The sequence below is a fragment of the Pongo pygmaeus genome, chromosome 8 (genome assembly GCF_028885625.2).
Source record: "Pongo pygmaeus isolate AG05252 chromosome 8, NHGRI_mPonPyg2-v2.0_pri, whole genome shotgun sequence".
NCBI classification, from domain to species: domain Eukaryota; kingdom Metazoa; phylum Chordata; class Mammalia; order Primates; family Hominidae; genus Pongo; species Pongo pygmaeus.
This window is the reverse complement of record NC_072381.2, coordinates 1,641,397-1,659,193: the sequence shown is the minus strand read 5'-3', so window position 1 is coordinate 1,659,193 and position 17,797 is coordinate 1,641,397. Positions and strand designations below refer to the sequence as shown.

At 48.9% G+C, this 17,797-nt stretch overlaps 1 protein-coding gene across 1 annotated transcript in view; it reads left to right on the top strand.

Annotated features, from left to right (window-relative positions):
• ADARB2 (adenosine deaminase RNA specific B2 (inactive)) overlaps positions 1-17,797 on the top strand; it is a 539,119-nt gene that overhangs the window by 72,611 nt on the left and 448,711 nt on the right. The window lies entirely within an intron of this gene.

The following is a 17,797-nucleotide window of genomic DNA, read 5'->3' as shown; positions in this document are numbered from 1 at the left end:
GTATGGGAAGTCTCTGTACTTTCTGCTCAACTTTTCTGTAAACCGAAAACTGCTCTAAAATAGTTGATCACTTTTAAAATACTTTAATTGTACAGTCTAAAATGTATTGAATTTATAAAATTTATTAACCGAATTAATTTACCAAATAATTCAATTGAACATTGCAGAGAATCACATCCATTGGACTTAAATTTAGCTTTGTCCTGCGCCTCCCTGGTGACATCGTGTTCTGCGTCTGGTTGATTGGCAGTTCTCTGGGTCACAACCTGGCGTTCTGCTGATGCTCCCAGGCCGCATGTGTACAAACGTCTGGTCCATAGAAACCAGAGCAGAGGTGGCCGCTGCCCATCAGGAGCCAGTGCTCCTTCCCCTAGAGGGGCGCTGCTGGGAGACGTCGCCCCAACTTCCTGCCGAACACCCTGGGCACCCGGCGTGGTCACAGCAGGAGCAGAAATGATGTGAATCGTGGCAGCCAGAGCCTGCGGACTCCTCCCTGCTGTCCTCTGTCTCTGGCCTGCTGGAAGCCATGGGTTGTGAGGGGCCATAGTTCACTGCAGACCCTAGCCTCACCCAGATTTGACAGTTCTGGAACAGAAAATAAACTAGCCCTAGTTTTTAATAGCTGTGGTAAAATGACCACAAACTTAGCAGCACAAAACCATGCCATTTGTTACCTCATGGTTCCGTGAGTCAGAAGTCTGGGCCCACATGGCTGCACCAAGTCATCTGAACAAAGCTTTGCAAGGCCAGAGCCAAGAGCAGGCAGGCCAGGCTCTGGGTGGGGGAAGGGGTCCATGGGGAAGCTCTGCAGGGGGCTCTGAGGGCCCTGCCCCAGTTCAATCAGGGCGCTGGCTGAATTCAGTTCCTGAGGCCGAGGATGGAGGCCCATCTCCTCTCCTCTCCTCTCCTCTCAGCCGGGGCCAGCCTGGGCTCCTAGAGGCTGCCTGAATGAGTTCCTCCTCAAACCTGTGGGCCGGGCTCCCCTCACCCCCAAACCTCCCTGATTTTAGTGGGAGAAAGTTCTCTGCTTTGAAGGGTTATTGGATTGGGCCAATAACCCTTCCAAGGATAGTCTGGGACATCCTCCCACTGCAGGGTCAGTAACCTCAACCACATCCTTAAAGCTCCTTCAACCCTGAAAAGTAACATGTCTGGGTCCTGGGCTTAGGGTGTGGACCTCCCTGGGGACTCCTGGGCTCACTGCACCGTGCCCTGAGAGGAGCGGCTGCAGTGTGGCTTCATCTGTCAGAGCGTCTGCCGCTGCCTCAGTGCCTGCATTTCCCTTTCTTCAGCCTGATTTATAGCTCCTAGCCCCTTTCCCTCCCCAGTAGCAGTGTGGTTCCGTGGAGGGAAGACGGTGAAGCTGCCAAGAGACTTGAGTGCCTGATTCTCCCCGTCCCTTTGCACTTGGGAAATTTAGGGCAAGTGCGTGAAAGTCAGTGTCTGAAGTATCTGTCTGTGCAATGGGAGTGATTGTGATATTATCTGAGGTGGGTTTGGAAGAGGATCCTGGGCACTGTGACCGCTGGTTCCTATCTGCTCAGTGAATGCCAACCCTCACATGGCGCCCTCCCTCTGTCTCTGCTCCGGGCTGGTTCTGTACTCCCCACCTAGCTCTGCTTCCCCAGCTAAGGCCCACCCTCTGCTTAACTTGTCTGCACTCTAGGTGCTTGCCGGGGCACTCCCCCAACCCTAGCTGCCTCTTCAGACAGACAACTTCCAAGGCATCCCGTAAAATAAAGACAATGAAGGAAAGAAACCTGGCCCAAGGCAGTGAAGCTTTCTAATTCTTTTTCTCCCCTATTGGAAAATGAGATGAGAGGATGTTAGGGTGGGGAAGAAAGGGATAACCTACAAGACATAGGCCATCTGTGACTCAGGAAACCGTGGAAACCCACCTTCCTTCTAGCTAAGGTACACGAAACCACGGGGAACGTACCCAATTTTGACCCAGAGAAAGTGACAGGGACAGGGCCTGGGGAATGTGTAAGAGTTAAAGAAAGAAGAAAGGAAACATGAAAAGTGGCCTCACAGTCAAAGACAGGTTTATTTTGGAAAATAAACCTGAGAGGGGCTTCTGGCTGATTTTTGGTCCAGAGCGCTCTCTTACAAACTAAGGGTATTTAAGGGTTTAGGGAGGGGAGCTTATCGCAGGCTCGGAATGTTTCTGTGTGAGGGAAAGTTTATTGCAGGGTTGGAATGCCTCTGTTTGGAGACGAGGTTATCTCGGTTGGCATGTTTCTGGTCAGAGGGGGGTTTATCTAAGGGTTGGAATGTTTCTGGTCATGCTGACATTAGCCATTAGGCTGATGTTTTGGGGCTGGATTTAGGTGGTTTTTAATCAAGGAGAACTTAAAATGGTGGTGTTTGTCCAAGATGGCGATGCTCCTGCTCTATCAGAATGTGGTTAAACATGCAGTGGAATGAAGGCAAGGCCAGACGTGTACTGACACAGTGAGGATCAAAAGTTCAGAGACTTTGGGGCCAAGGTGCAGGGCTGGGGATGGGCAGTTGTCCACGGATACCCTGACACTGGATCCAACTCTGCTCCCCCTCACCTGATACATGGGGTCCCAACAGGAAACATCAGAGGGGCACAATTATAAGACAAATCCACCCTTTTTCTGGGGTCTTGGGCCTTACGTGTTCTGGTTGACAGGGCAAAATCCCAAGGGCTCTGGAGCCCCAGACGCTGGAGCTTTTCTTTCCTTCTTTACCCCTCATTACATGCAGTTACCTGTGGCTGACATGACTGGCCACCATTCCACCCCAGTTTAATCCAACATGCATAGTCACACTCATCTGTAAACTTCCCAAAGGTGGAACCTTACGACCGACTTTGCTTCTCTCATCTGAATATATTAATAATTAATAATTCCTGACACAGAGTGAAATGCTCAATAAATGTTTGTTGAACCAAACTAAACAACACCCAAGTGCTGTTAGTGCACCTGCGGAAGGGGATTGATGACTTTCCTCCAGGAAGTAGCTAGTGCTTTGTGAGCATAGGCTTGGTCACAGGGAGCTTCTACTCTGCATGCTCCACTCCCCAGGCTGGAAGTGGGCGATGGAGGAGGAGGGTGGACACAGGACACTGGAGGAGAGCAAGGAAGGAAGGCAGGCAGATGAACCAGGAAGCTGCATGATGGGTTGCCCAGGCGGGGCAGGCAATGGAGGAGGAGGGTGGAGACAGCCCCTGCCCAGAGTCTCACAGGATGCTGGAGGAGAGCAAGGAAGGCAGGTGGAGGAACCCGGAAGCAGCATGGTGGGTCGCCCAGGCGGGGCAGGCAATGGAGGAGGAGGGTGGAGACAGCCCCTGCCCGGAGTCTCACAGGACGCTGGAGGAGAGGAAGGAAGGCAGGTGGAGGAACCCGGAAGCAGCATGATGGGTCGCCCAGGCGGGGCAGGGCCCAGCAAGAGCTCCCCCTGCAGATGTGGGCATAGGCAAGTTCACCAGGCTCTGAAAGCTGGGCTGGGATTGCCCGGATCTTAGAGACAAACGCGTCATATTCCAGCCTCACCGTTCCACAGCTGGAGACGCACTGAGAATTCAGACTAAAGTGACCAGGGCCGGCAGTGGGACTCCAGGTTCCTTCCAGGGAAGAGGGATCACCCCGCTTCCACTGTCTGAATCGTGTTTCTGTGCATGTTTTAGTCAGTTTTGTTTTTTCGTTTTTTAGATGTCGCGTGGGGACCCCATTTTCTGTCCCTGTGCCTGGCTCCGGCCTTCCCTCAGCTCTCAGACAGGATAGGGATGTGAGCAGCAGAGGAGCCCGGGGCAGGCCAGGAAGGACTCCCATCCCCATTTATTTAGCAGGTGTGGAATGATTCGGTCTTTTTATTGTAATGCAGATTTACAGTGCAATAGGCAATCTATTTTTCAATTCGGTGTACTGCCGCTGATAAATTAACAGATGTCGATTGACTTTTTCCCTCCAGTCCCCTGTTTATACCTGACAGGCCTACTTTATAGCTGAGCAGTTATTTGAAGTTATAAACATTATAATTAGCAATTTTTTAATTAGGCTGACAATTAACAGGAGATTTGCAAAGCTGCTAATTTGACATGTCATACTGTCCGTAGTGCTTATGTTAACCACAACTTGAATGAATTCAATTGAACAGAACCACAGTGTCTGGGAAAAAATCAATCTCAGAAGAACCCTTTCTCCCCACTTGGCTGGCTTCATGGCACTTGGACAGAGAAGTGGAAACTCAGAGATTTTGCAGGATAACAATACTGACAGCTGAACCCCAAACAATAGCAGGCTCCGCGAGACTAGCTCAGAGCACACGACACAAAGGCAGGTCCTGCTAATTGCATCTGAGGCTCTTGCTTCAAAGTCTTGACGACCTAAGGCAGGTTGGAGGCTCTGTTCTGATGCCAGTTGCTCCTTAGACCTCATTGCCAAGGAGACCTCCTGATGCAGACACCAGCAAGGGCTGTCATGACAGAGGCTTGTCCTATATGGCTGGGAGCTTCCCCCCCACCACTGGGACCTGTGCTGATGCCAATGGAGTGGGAGAGAGAGAGAGAGAAAGGGAGACAGAGAGAATCAGAGACAGAGAGAGAAATGAGATACACAGAGAGACAGAGAAAAACAGAGAGAATCAGACAGAGACAGAGAGAATCCAATAGAGACAGAGAGAATCAGATAGAGAGAGACAGAGACAGAAGAGCTACACAGAGAGAGAGACAGAGAAAAACAGAATCAGACAGAGAGACATACAGAGAGAGAATCAGATAGAGACAGAGAGACACAGAGAGACAGGGAGAATAAGATACAGGCAGAGAGAGAGACAGAGAGCATCAGACAGAATCAGATAGAGACAGAGAGAGAGAATCAGAGAGAGAGACACAGAGAGAGACAGCTAGAGACAGAAGATATACACAGACAGAGAGACACACACAGAATCAGATAAGAGAGAGAGAGACTGAGATAGAGAGAGACTGAGGCAGACACATACAGACAGAATCAGATAAAGAGAGACACAGAGACGAGGAGAAAAAGAACCAGAGAGAAACTGAGAGCAGAGAGAAAGAGAATCAGAGACACAGATAGAGAGAGAGAGACAGGAGAGAAAGACCGGGAGGGAGGCTGCCCTTCCACCTCCAGGGAGTTCATCCCATCCGTGCCTCCCAGCAAAGGAAGCTCTCACCATGGCCCCTGGCTCTGGGATTCCAGCACCCTGCACTCAGCTTAGAGGATATACTGCATTTACATCCTTGGACCTTGGAAGGCTTCTAAGGTCTGTTACTTGGTAACCACCTGCAGCACAGGAGATGCCGCCTTCTGTTGGAGGCCTTGAGAGACTCCAGAAATGGGAGACCTTCAGGAAACCGTGGCTTCAGAGGGGAGAGAGATGGTGAGTGCATTATCCCCATGATCTGTCTGAGGCCAAGAGAGGAGGAAAGACAAAATTATTTGAAAATTTCCAGTAAGAGGAAGAGAAAGCGTTACATTTTCACTGCTTTTAAAAAGAAGGAATTTTAAACATAAAAAATATGATTTATCAAATTCCATGAGTTACTCCTTGCTTTCTTTTCCCAAGGCTAAGTCTCACTTCCTGTGTGCAATGAGCAAGCCATTAATTAGAATTTGCAGTACTACCAGAAGCAACATATTGAAGTTGAGCTGTGCCATTGAGCTTTGATTAATAACTTTTTGCTGCTTTCATACTTTTTTGAAAATCTAGATCAGAAGAAATTGGCCACCTGGAGACACTGAATCTGAAGACCTCTTTTTGAACTTTTCACAAGGCTGCATGCTTTCTATGGTGTATGTTGCAAAAAAAAAAAAAAATAGAATTTGGCATCACTGAGTTAATCAGAAACCCTAAGCTTCACGAGCACTTTTGTTAAAAAAAAAAAAACCCACAAAACACTAGATGGGTATCACTGCTTTAGGAAGAGAGAGCTCCTTGATTTTTCAACTTAAAGTGTCTTATCTTTGAAGGAATTTGCTTTGTTTTTTTCTGGCCCATCCTAATGCCTCTACTTCATGGCATGGAAAAAAATCCACAGCATTCTCTGGGCAACAGGATAAATAAGCCTTGAAGATAATTTTAATTTTAAGATAATCTTCCCATATATAATAGGCACATTAAAAAAAGATTAATTACCATTATTATCATTGATTTGATACCAGTGAGCACATTGGCCTAAAGAAGTCAGTTCTAGTCACAGAGTCAAAGCTGGTGCATCCCACATGAAGAAGAGTAAGATTCCCAAATCTCAAGTCATAGCCAACACCCCCATATGAAGAGAAAGGCCTTTTATGCAACAAGGGTGCATCGTTCACAAGACCACACACTAGAGGAATAGAGTTATATATCATTAGCAGCTCTCTCTCCCTCTCTCTCTTTCTCCCAACCTCTCAACCAGTATGAAAGTGAAGCTATCTAATACCACCCCAAAAATATCAGAAGCTGTAAAATTAGCACAATATGAGATTGCAAAGAAGTGTTTGTCTTTGGGCTGGGAGTCATGGCGGAAGAGAAAAGTAGAATTACACGTGGGCCCTGGGAGGCTGGCAGGGATTCCTGGTGGAGGAGACTCCATGAGTCCCTAGGTCCGACGTCATCCGAGGCCCCAGATGAGCATACATTGTTCTACTAACACAAGGGAGATTATTTCAAAGTTACTCTCCAGGGTTTTAATTGATGCCCATTTTGGCGATGTAGTACTTTTAAAAGGTTACATTATGATGTAGTTTGTTTTAAAAAGCAGGGGGAGTAAGCAAAATATCCCACAAATGCATTAATAAAAGTGCTTACAATTTTATAAAGACTTTAATCTTAGACAGCTTTATTTCAGTTATCTAAAAAATTAAATGTGAGCATTGTTTTGTCTGGATGAAGCTAGATAAACGAGATATGTAAGTGTGTGGGCACACCTCACACCTCACACAAAACCCACAGCTTACTTCAATACAACTTTTAGTGAAACCCACTAATTTATAAGCTCTTTTGTAATGTAAACATGAAAATATTCTTCCTCCTTCCAAGAGGTGGTTTGATATCCACAAGATTAACTTTGAACAAGGATGCTACTGAATATACTCAAAACCTAGCTTGTTCCAGTACTGACACATTGAAAGGGACCCTCCACGAATTTACTCCTGAAAGCCAGCCGTGCCCATGAGGCCGTTTTCTAATAAAAAGACATTTCCAGTTTTCTTTTTTTTTTAATTCCACTTTTTCTAATGTGGTTTTCCATCTCCTCTTTAGAGTCAATAAAAATGCTGAACTTTGACCTGGAGCATAGAATGTTTGAAAATGCAGAAGGTGTCAGCACTCCTTTATTTTGATAGTTAAACACACAGGACAGTTTTACAGTGGTTCTGTTAGAATAAATGGTTAATCAATAGCAAATTAGGTATAATTAAGTGTACGTTGCAGTTTTTACCTCTGATGGACCTGACATGCCTTGCAGAAAACTCAGTCTGGAAAAGATGCCTGGACAGCAATGTGGGAACCTGGTGGTTTCTCCCTTCTCTTCTGCATTAGGGCCAGTCTGGGAGTGAAATCTGCCAGGTCCCCTTAGACCCTGGGGTGTTGAGTGGGCACCCGCTTTCCACAGCACAGGGTTTGGCTTTAGTTATCAACATCCCCTCTGTTCTAGTGCCTTATTTTCCAGGACAATGAACTGTCACAGCGCAGGCAGGTTCAGCAGCCGGAGAGTGTGGCCTCAGGGCTCAGGGGACACCCTACAGAGAAACCTCATGGAAAGGTGCCATGCAGGGCTAACCCTGCCCCTGCTGGAACCTCACCTCCCAGTCCTCGCCCTGTGTCCCCTGCGTCTCTCCCAAGGGTCTGCAGGGGAAGTGAGATTCCTCCCGACCGCGTCCTCACCCTCACGCCTGCCTGCTGTGCTGATGGCTCCACCTTGTAACCGAGTGTGACTCTGGCATTCCAGCTCTCGTGGGCTGGCCAGCGCCTTCACACAACTGAGCGTTTCATCACAGGTGCCTGGCATGGCCCAGCATGCATCACCTTGGGCCTGGCGTGCGGCTGAGAAGGGGTTGCGGTGATCAGCAGCCCTGAGCCAGGCTCACCTGCAGCACACAGAAGCACGCAGGGCCAACCTGGTAGAGTCGCCAGGCAGAGGCGACATTGCCATCATTACCAAATAGGCCCACATAGACGCCCACTCCACCCTTTGAGGGACTGCACTTCGGGATCGGTCCATGCTGGGATCTGACAGAACCAAAGGAAGCAGGAAAGCCCCGCCCTTGCAGAACCTCTGTCTAGAGGGGTAGGCGGGCAGTGAGTGGGAAGCCGGGGAGTGAGCCCTGAACTGCCACCCTGCGGGGAAGCTGGGGCACACTGCACAGGCGGAAAGAGGGGTTCTGGGTGGGGGTGTGCAGGGGCGGCACCACCACGCGGGAAGGGGATTTCAGAGCTTAGACAGAAGCAGGTGACATTGGAGGGTCTAGGTGGTCTCCAGGAACAGGCCTGTCTCAGCACCCCTGGGGTAGCCAGTGCCATGGGATGGCCCCCATGAAATGTGGCCCTCACACTGCAGCCCTGGGCGAGCTAAGACCCTTGGGGGAGGCGTGCACTTCCTGTCCCCATGGCCACTGGAGCCTGTTGAAGCTGAGCCTGAAATGCAAGCCTCAGGCAACCGGAAAACTACATGATCACCTCAGGTTGCTACTGACTGATTCAGGTATTGGTAGATTCATTTCACCCCATTTCAGGTGGATTTGATGTGGCTTAAAGCACCTGCAGTGGCCACAGAGACCAGAGTGATGGGGAAGGAGCAGGCGTGGAGAGGAGACCCAGACGCAGGCAGCAGCATCGAATGCTGAGGGCACCTCTGCTCCTCTACCTCCACAGAGCCAGCCCCTAGGACCCCCGGGGCAGCTGTGGGGCATCTCCCTGCGATTTTATGCTCATTCTGTTACTCCCCTCCCCTAGCCACACGGAGCCTCCCTCCTGGGGGTCCTGACTTACTTCTTCATTGTTCCCTGGGGCAAGGCGGCTTTTCAATCGCAGGCTGCTGAAAACCCCATTAATAAAAACCCTGCTAGGGAGGGTTAACAGGAAGAAAAATCAATTCTTCACCATCAATTTGATTACTCATTTATTGAGGGTCTACTGTGTCCATGGCATTGGGCCTGGTCCTAAATTCAGGGAAATTTAACAGGATTTGGGAGATGAGACCGAACATGTGGTGCGGCAAAACCCAGACCCTGTGGCTCTGCAGGCACAGAAGGCGTAGGGTGGAGAGCGTTGACCAAGATCGAATGTGGGCACATTCCTGGGCCCCTCAACATTCCTGGGACCCCACAGAGCCTACAGCAGCCTCGAACCCCAGCCTCCTCATGCCCCTCGACTGTCATCACCCTCTGCCGGACATCAGCAAGGGAGGTTCTTTCTGTGTCTCAGGAGCAGCTCTGAGCAGGGGTTCCTGTTCCCTGCTGTCTCCCCAAGTCCTTCTGCCATGACTGGGACCCCAGGCAAGCCAGGGCCCGGGCACCGATCTCTCTCCTTACCATCTCCCATCTGTGTCTAGGCTCTGGCAGCAGCCCCGTATTTCCCCTGGACGCTGACCCCCTCATGCAAGTCACCTCCGCAGGAAGGTGGCCCTTGGAGACAAAAACAGCCTCACATTGGGATCAGCTGCCCTTTCGCAGGGAAGCTCTAAGTGACCATTTCCAAACACTCTGTGATTGGGTGCCTGAGATGGTTGTCATCAGGATCCCAGGGGGAGGAGGCCTCCATCGTTTGGGGGGCTTGGCATCTCAGGGAGGACACTGGCCTTGGTAGACGGCCACAAGAGGGGCAGAGCAGAGAGAGCATGCCTCCCCCCGACTCTGCACACACGCACCCTTCCATCATCACTGTCACGGATTGGCTAGTTTGTTTATCAGTCCTAGACCAAGACCTTAGTCTTGGGGGCGCGGTAAGCGGGCATCTCTTGGAGTGAAAGCACACAGTCAAGTTCAGCACCATCTAACTGTCTAACTGCATTAAAAATGGGTAATGAGCCTCCCTTGCTGATGCTGACCTGTGCGAAGAAGGCCTGCCTCAGGACGGCTTGCTTTCATGAGGACTGAAAAGGTCAACACAAACCAAGAACAACAATATGCTACCCAGTAGCAAAAGGAAATTAATGAATAAGGAAAAATCATAACAGCAATTCTAGCAAGCAATGACTTTCTTTTGCACACTGCACAAATTAGCTATTTCTAATTTGCCCCCAGGAAGTTTCTCTTCCTCCCCTAGGAGCAGATGTCAGTGGTGGGAGGACAGAATCCAACAGGCGAGCCCCGAGCTCTGGAAAGGAAGTGGGGTGCTCCCAGGAGGAGCACAGATGGCCTGGTCTTCCCGGGAGCTGGCAGAAGCCTGAGATTACATGGAATGAATTAAACCCAGTAGGGGGCTTGGCAGTCCTGGTCACTGCTATGTCCGTAGCGGGGCCGGTGCGCAGTGGGTGCTCAGGAGCATTTGCAGAACAGATGCCCCAGTTAAAAGCTGAGACTGGGCAGCCATGCTGAGCTGTCACTGGCCAGGGCTGTGCTGTAGGGCGTGAGGTGGTCCCTCCCAATAGAAGCAAGCAGGGGACAGATCCACTTTGCTTTTTGCAGTGTGTGACCTCCTAGAACATCAAAGATATTGGATGGCCAATCAGAATTCACCCAAATTATTGGAATACAGTGACCATAATCACAAAGAGAAAGGCGCAGCCCCATCCCCAAGGATCTCAGCAGGGCTGATGGGGCCCAGCTCTCTGTATTGAAACCCATTTTATTTATAGTGTCGTTTTTCTCAAGAACTGGTGCTTTTCGATGGATCTTTGTGTAAGCTGGACCAGTGGAGACAGCGGCCTCTCCTGGGCAGGCTCTGCTCCCACTGGGAACCAACCCTGGGTCGTGTGGGGTGAGAAGAGCCCTGAGGGGCCCTGGGCCTGTGTGATGGTCACCTTCACGGGCAGAGAGAAAGCAGCACCCACAGGCAGGCAGCCCCCGCTCCCCCCGAGAGTCACACCCACCACGCTCAGGCAGCAAGGCCCTGCTTCACTGCAGTCTTCATTTATTCGGCATGAAATGTGCCCCTTGCTTGGCAATAATTACAAACAACGAACAGCCAAACACCGCGGGCCTGAAATTTCTATATGTGGCAAAGACAGCTGGCAAGGGACTAGTGTGCTGAGGTCAGGGGCTGGTTCTGGAAGTTCCATCCAGTCAGGGAATGTGGTTGTCTAGGCGTGCACAAGCAAAGGGGTACAGCTGGTGGAGAACGTGGCCCTGGCTGTGGCAGTTGGGGGTGCTGCCTCCTCTCTCACATCACCCACTGCAGTGTGGCTTGCAGGACCCTAAGAACCAGGGAGGGCAGCCTGCCCCAGCCACCCCAACACCCCCTGGGGCTCGCCGGGGCCAACCTTGGAGACCTTGCCCGGATGGGGCCTTCGCCGAGCCAGGGCTTGATGCAGAGACTATTTATTCTGAGCTGTTTATTTAAGCACAGGGGTGTTCCTAATGGAGCCGTCAGACCTTGCTCATTGGCTAATAGTTTAATTGGGCCCATCTGGAGGACACTGTGGCGAGAACTGTCCCTGCTCTGATATTGGCAGAGAGGCAATTTGTCATTCTGTGGCCAGTGACTGGCACTCCTGTCCCCAAAGCCACACAGAAGCCGGGCCGTCTGTCTCACGAGGGGAGAACGGAACATCTGAAGCGTTGTGTGTTCACCTTGGCACAGAAGGAGAAACACAGCTCTCTGGTGTCCTTCAGATAACCTCGGCTTTGGAGACCAAGCTGCTAAAGTCAGCCTGGTACTGTGTGGCTGGCCAGTCCTCACATGAGCTGGGAAAAGCTGCTCCACCATCCCAGACACGTGGGGTTTTGGTGACCTTGCTACATCCACGTCAGCATTTACCAGTGGCCCTCGACCCTCTGCTAGGGGCAAATGTCCCACTGCTGAGAAACTCTAGGCATGCACATCTTCCTCAAGTGTCATTAAATGTCAGGCCTTCTTACTCCCCTATCCGGGACTGCAGTGGGTGGACAGAGAATTAAAGCTTCACTCCAGGAAAGACCTTGTGGATGGTCAGTGGAGTCATGTGCCCGTTTAATTTAAGATAGTAAGGGACAGATTAAATTAGACCTTTCACGGACCGATAGCAAGGACTTCTGATGCAGTTAGATCAGTATCTGACACTTTTGTATTGGAAGGTGCTGTGAAGTTCGCGAAGACTGGCGGAGGTGCGTTTCCCAGCGCTGTGGTCATGTCTGGGCTGCAGCCTACCAGCCCCACGTTATTTATGAGCCGCCTCCATTCTCCACCCCGTTCAGTATCACAGCCCCTCGAGTACTTAGCTTGTCAAAGGTCCTAGCAAAGTGTCTTTACCATCTGGTAATGTGGATGCTGACCTACTCAAAACACCAGGAGGCTCCCCTTGCAAACCCAGCATTTTCTTCCCCTTTAAGTGACATCAACCAAGGGTAAGTAGCTTCTAGAAACACTGAAGAATTTCTTTCCCCCAAAAAACATAAACTAGGCTATAAATCTCACTCTTTGTAGAGCTGTCACTTAATCTATGCTTCAAAAAAGAATGTGAGAGCAGTGATGAACGTAGCCAGTCTTGCAGACACCACCACCATATTTATGGCAAGCGTCCACCATGGGGAACAGCAGCAAGAGCAAATACAGTCTAATTGTTCTTGGATATTTCACCTTGGGAAGACCCTTAGGGAGGGTTTGTAGTTATGAAAAGGTATGATATGCAGCCCAGCCAGTGACAGAAGCAGGACCTCCAGGTCCTCCTGGGTTTGTGTAATCATCGCTCCTCAGGAAGCCACTCCCTCGTGATTTCAGAAATCGTCTCAGGAAATTTTAGGAATAATTACATGCGCATCACAGATCTAAGAGCTCTAGTGGAGCTGGAGAGACCATCTCCTCTGCCTGAATAGATACAGCACTTTTACTGATGATACAGCTGAAACCCAGAAAGTCAACAGCTCTGTGAACTCAGGACTGGGGTGTCCAGCACCGCATCTTGTGGCTGTCTGGCTGAGATACACCCTGGCTGGCCCAGGGACACATCCGGCGACTGGAGCACACTCTGGCCCATCTGGCAATCTGGCCCAGGTTATAGGCAAGATTTCTAGCAAGTCAATCAACCAATTAGAATTTTGCATATGTGCCTAAACATTTGAGACACCCGTACCTTGTGTAGAGAAGCTAGCTGTTAAAACAGAAAAGTGGACACAGGTTAGCTGTCAAATAAGCCATAGAGAAAATTAAAGGGAGACGTTATCATAGGACAGAATGGTCAGGAAAGATGAACTGTGGTTGAAGGGCAGGACAGGGGCCCAGATCATGATAGAAAAGTGTATCCCGTGTGGAAAATCGGGGAATACTCGATGCTGGAGATTGCACATGAAGAGTCACAAGAGACTTTGAAAATTCCCTTCAAATTCCCTGATTCCAATTTATGATACGATTTCAAACCAAGTACAGGTACATGACTAAGGACATTTCAAAGGCTGTAAAAGTAAATCATCCTTTTTTTTTTCTGAATTTCATTCCATACAAACAAATTAGGCTGATCCAACCAAACATAAATGGAAAGATGGGCGTGAATGTGTTGAGTTTGCGTCTGAGGTCCGTGCCTGTGCACCCCGGGTACCCCACACAGCCTCTCTGAGCTTCACCAGAGCATCCACTTTTTCAAGATTTCAAGTATGGTAGCATCCTCTGTAAAGTGCCTTATTATCACTGCAAACTATGGAGGGGCAGCCCGCCTGGTGCTGAGTAGGTCCAGCACCACCTACTTGCCTGCAGCTGACATTGCACCAGTTGTTGAATGTCAGCCTCAGTTTCCCTTGTAAGATGAGGGGCTCGAGAGACTGCCCCTCGAGAACAGTGGTGCTGACTCCATGGCCCACCCCATGGAGGATACTTTCTAATGCAGATGGCATCTAAAACACTCTCAGTTAACCAACCATCACTTCTGCTGCTAAGACACCGCTATCGCTATGACTAGACTTCCTTAGTCAGCGTAATGGTAGATTCATCTTCGGAACATGCATTAAAGTAGAAAGGCAGCTCAAAGAGTATCAGAGCTGGATTGCGTGAAAACATGTTTCCACAGGGGCCAGGGTCTCTTGATCGAATATACGTGTGGACCAATGCTTACCCACATGTTTATCTTCTAAGTGAACAGTTCTCGAGTGTAGGCAGGGATGATTCCAAGCACAACGTGATTTATTTTGTAAAACTGTGAGGGGGATGGCAGAACAAGTATTTCCTAAAAAAACACACTTTTAAAACAAGCAGTTTAGCCAGCTTGAGTTCATTCTGTTTATGAAGGGTCCTGGGGATGCTTGAGGAGGAAGCTGGAAATCAAGCTCACGGTGCTTCCTGTGTCCCAGCTTCAAGGTAAAGAACGTGGCTTTGTGCCTGGTTGTGTGTGAAAGGGTTGGAGATAAATCCTGCTTTGAAGAGACTGTTACTATGGAAGATGAATTATTTTAGGAAGCAAAGGGGAAAGTGCAGCACAGATACAGTGTAAACTTCATGTAATCACCTGCAGAAGTTCAGAAGCCAGAGAAATGTTACACTTCAGAAAAAAGAAAACAGAAGCTTTTTAAAACTATAAAAATGTGTTTTCAGTTTCCTAAGCTTTCTGCTAACATGTCTATGTGGCTTTAAACCGCTGTCTTCTTGGATTTCCCTAAATTATCCCTCTCAGAGAAGACATGTATCCACTCAATTAGAATTTCTCACACCAGCTTAATGGCATTTTAGCCTCATAAATTGGAGCCTCCAGTTCGAGATATACCCTAAATTTAAAAATATATATGTATATATATATATACATATATATATATATATATATACACGTATACTCATATATAAACACACATATATGCAGGCACATATATACACATGTATATACACAAGTATACACACATACATATACACATTTAAATGTATATATGCAGGTATACACACATATGTTTATACACATATATGTGCACACATGTATACACATACATATATAGACACACATGTGCACACACATATATACATGCACACATATATGCACACACACTTTTTTTCATAAGGAGCCAATGGTAGAAGAAATCACAGCTAACAAAAAATAGTGGCTCATGCAATTCTGCAATTGTCTATGTTTCTACAAAGAACTCTAAAGCACTTCCTTCTTTCTAAAGTTCCTGGAAAAAGACTTTGAAGTGAAAGAGCCTCAGAGTACTGACTTATCTTGGGGAGGGTCTCTGCAGTAATGCGTCTTTTTAAATTATGCCTCCAGAGCAGCAGGCACTGTAATGAATAACATTGGCAGTGAGGACGGAACTCGTGCGAGTGTCAGTGGCAACACGGCACGCAGTTTTCTCCTCTGGATTTTATCCTCCCAAAAATGGTGGGGCCTTTCCATTTTCTCACTGGCCTCCCTCACTGACAGCCACCTTATTTCTAGGATCCAGAGGAACTCTTGCATGCTGGTCGCAGGCACGCAGGCACTGGCAGGACTGCACCAAGGGTGCATGCTCAGTTGCTGGTGTCTTGTGGGGAGCACGCAGAAATCACACTCAGTGTATCTCCAGGGTCTTTGCTGAGTTCATCAGCACCTCAAATAGCACATCACACGCCCCCTCCCACATGTGAAAACAAATGAACAAAAAGGGAGAGAGTTGTCTGAGAGATAGCAAACTGGTGAAGAGCAGAGAATTTAGGACTAGAAGGGACTATTTCAAGTTTGGATTTGAGTCCAGAGCCCCGCTCTCATCTTGATGGAAAGATTGGCATTTTGCTGCCAGTGGGGTCAACCTGACTGTCTTCTGTGACTGCATTGGCAGCAGTGTGAGTTCACCGTGCAGCCACGACCACCAGCAGCTAAAGCCACTGCCCTTCCCAATAGTCATCAAGACCCACACACCATTAGTTTTTCTTTCAGTGTCTGATTTGCTCTCTTCCTATTCAATGAGACCACTGTTCATTGTTTGTGGATTCAAAGGATGCCAAGAACATGCAGAGAGAGAGCCCAGGCTAGAAAATAGTCACTCAAGATGCACACGGTCTGGGTGTGCATGGGGGCTTGAGCTCTTGTGCCATTTTGCTGCTTGACAAAGCCCAGCATGGCTAAGACGGCAGCAGTAAAGGGAACTGTCACGAGCGAGGCTGGACCCCAGGACACATCGTTTTCAGAGCACTTGGGCCAGTGGATAGGCCTGGGTGTGTCCTAATGGAAATCCCTCAGGGGTTTTAAGCTGCCCCTAACTCACCTGTGTGTACCTTGTAGAGTCTGCATGGGGATCTTCCCTCTGGGAGCCTTTCCTGGACCTCTCTGCATCTGACATGCCATCCTCATGTGTCCCTGGGACACGCCTCCTAATGCCACTCTGGTTGTGATTTGTCATTATCTGTCTCATGTCTGTGGGATGGTGAGCTCCACCAGGCAGGGAGAGACAGCACCTCACAGCGCACCTCCCCTGTGCTGGAATGACTGATTGAGTTTATGAATGAATAAACCTGATGAATGAAGAAGATTGAGGGATGAAAAAAGGATGTCTTGAGCAAAAGAAGAGATCCCAAGCATTGGGGTGTAGGCGTTAAAGCGAACTCCAGAGAGGAGAGGCAGAGGGGGCAGCTCAACATTGCAGAGTTTCGTGATGGAGATGAGGTGTAGATGGCAGGGAGGTGGGAGTCAGGCAAGTGCCAGGGATGGACTCAGAGCTGGGTTAGCTGTGACAGAGTCTCCAACCGGTCTAAGGAGTGCTTAGATGTATGTTTAAATACACTGCCGGAGTGAGTTTTGGTTTTGTGTGACTGAGGCATCCTTAGACCAGGTGAGGAAGCTGTCACAATCAGAGTTGGACTTTAAGTGGATGCTGTCTTCTTACAAACTTCAAGAACTCAAGTTAGAGGCTTTATGTGGAAGTAACAAAGTAGTTGCATCCCCCGTATTTCTGCTAGGCAATGGCACTGCAGGGGCGGTGGGAGTTCCATAGCTGTGCAGGCTCGAGGTCGATGGGCTGGCATGCCTCTCTACCCTGGTCCCTCTATCCTCCCAGTAGGGACATATAGAATCAGTCTCTGTGGATTCTGCCACACCTAAGGCTTTAGAGCCCATCCAGTGGGCTGTACCATAGCAATGCGTGCATAAGCAATGCAGCAATGAGCATGGAGTGAATCGTGCTATTGGCTAATCTGACTGAAGCGTCTTAAGTGCTCAGAACCTTGGTCCCTGTGTCATCCCACATCTCCCGCAAAGGGGGCCAGACCCCTGCCAGAATCCCAGGACCCGCTGATTCTCTCTGAAGCCAGTTTTCCATGCACTGGCATTTTTGCCAAAATAACATTCCTTTTATATACGCTGACCATGTAAACACCCACTTTATCCAAATGTTGGCATTCTACAGTCTACCTCGACCTCTTTTGTGTGTGTTTGTATAGGTGTGACATGCACTCTTGAAACTGCTTGTGAAAATTAGCATGACAAAGTCACACTGGAAGAGCCCCTAGCCATCACTATTTGAGAGTGAAATCTCAAGTCACAAATTTAAACATTAACAAAACAAAGTGAAAATCCAGAACCTCAAGAAGAGGAATTCAGTGCCAATGCAAGTCATTTGAAAGGCTTCCCACCCTCCTTACAAGTGTGAGAGGCATCAGCAGCAGGAGACTGCATGGAGCCTTTCTTGTAGAGACAAGAAAAATTGCTTGTGCTCCGCCAGCATCAGTGACTGTCCACTCCGCACAGGCGCCTGGCAGGACAAGACAAAGCTCATGTGACAGCAATGGGAACAGCCTGCACATTTCT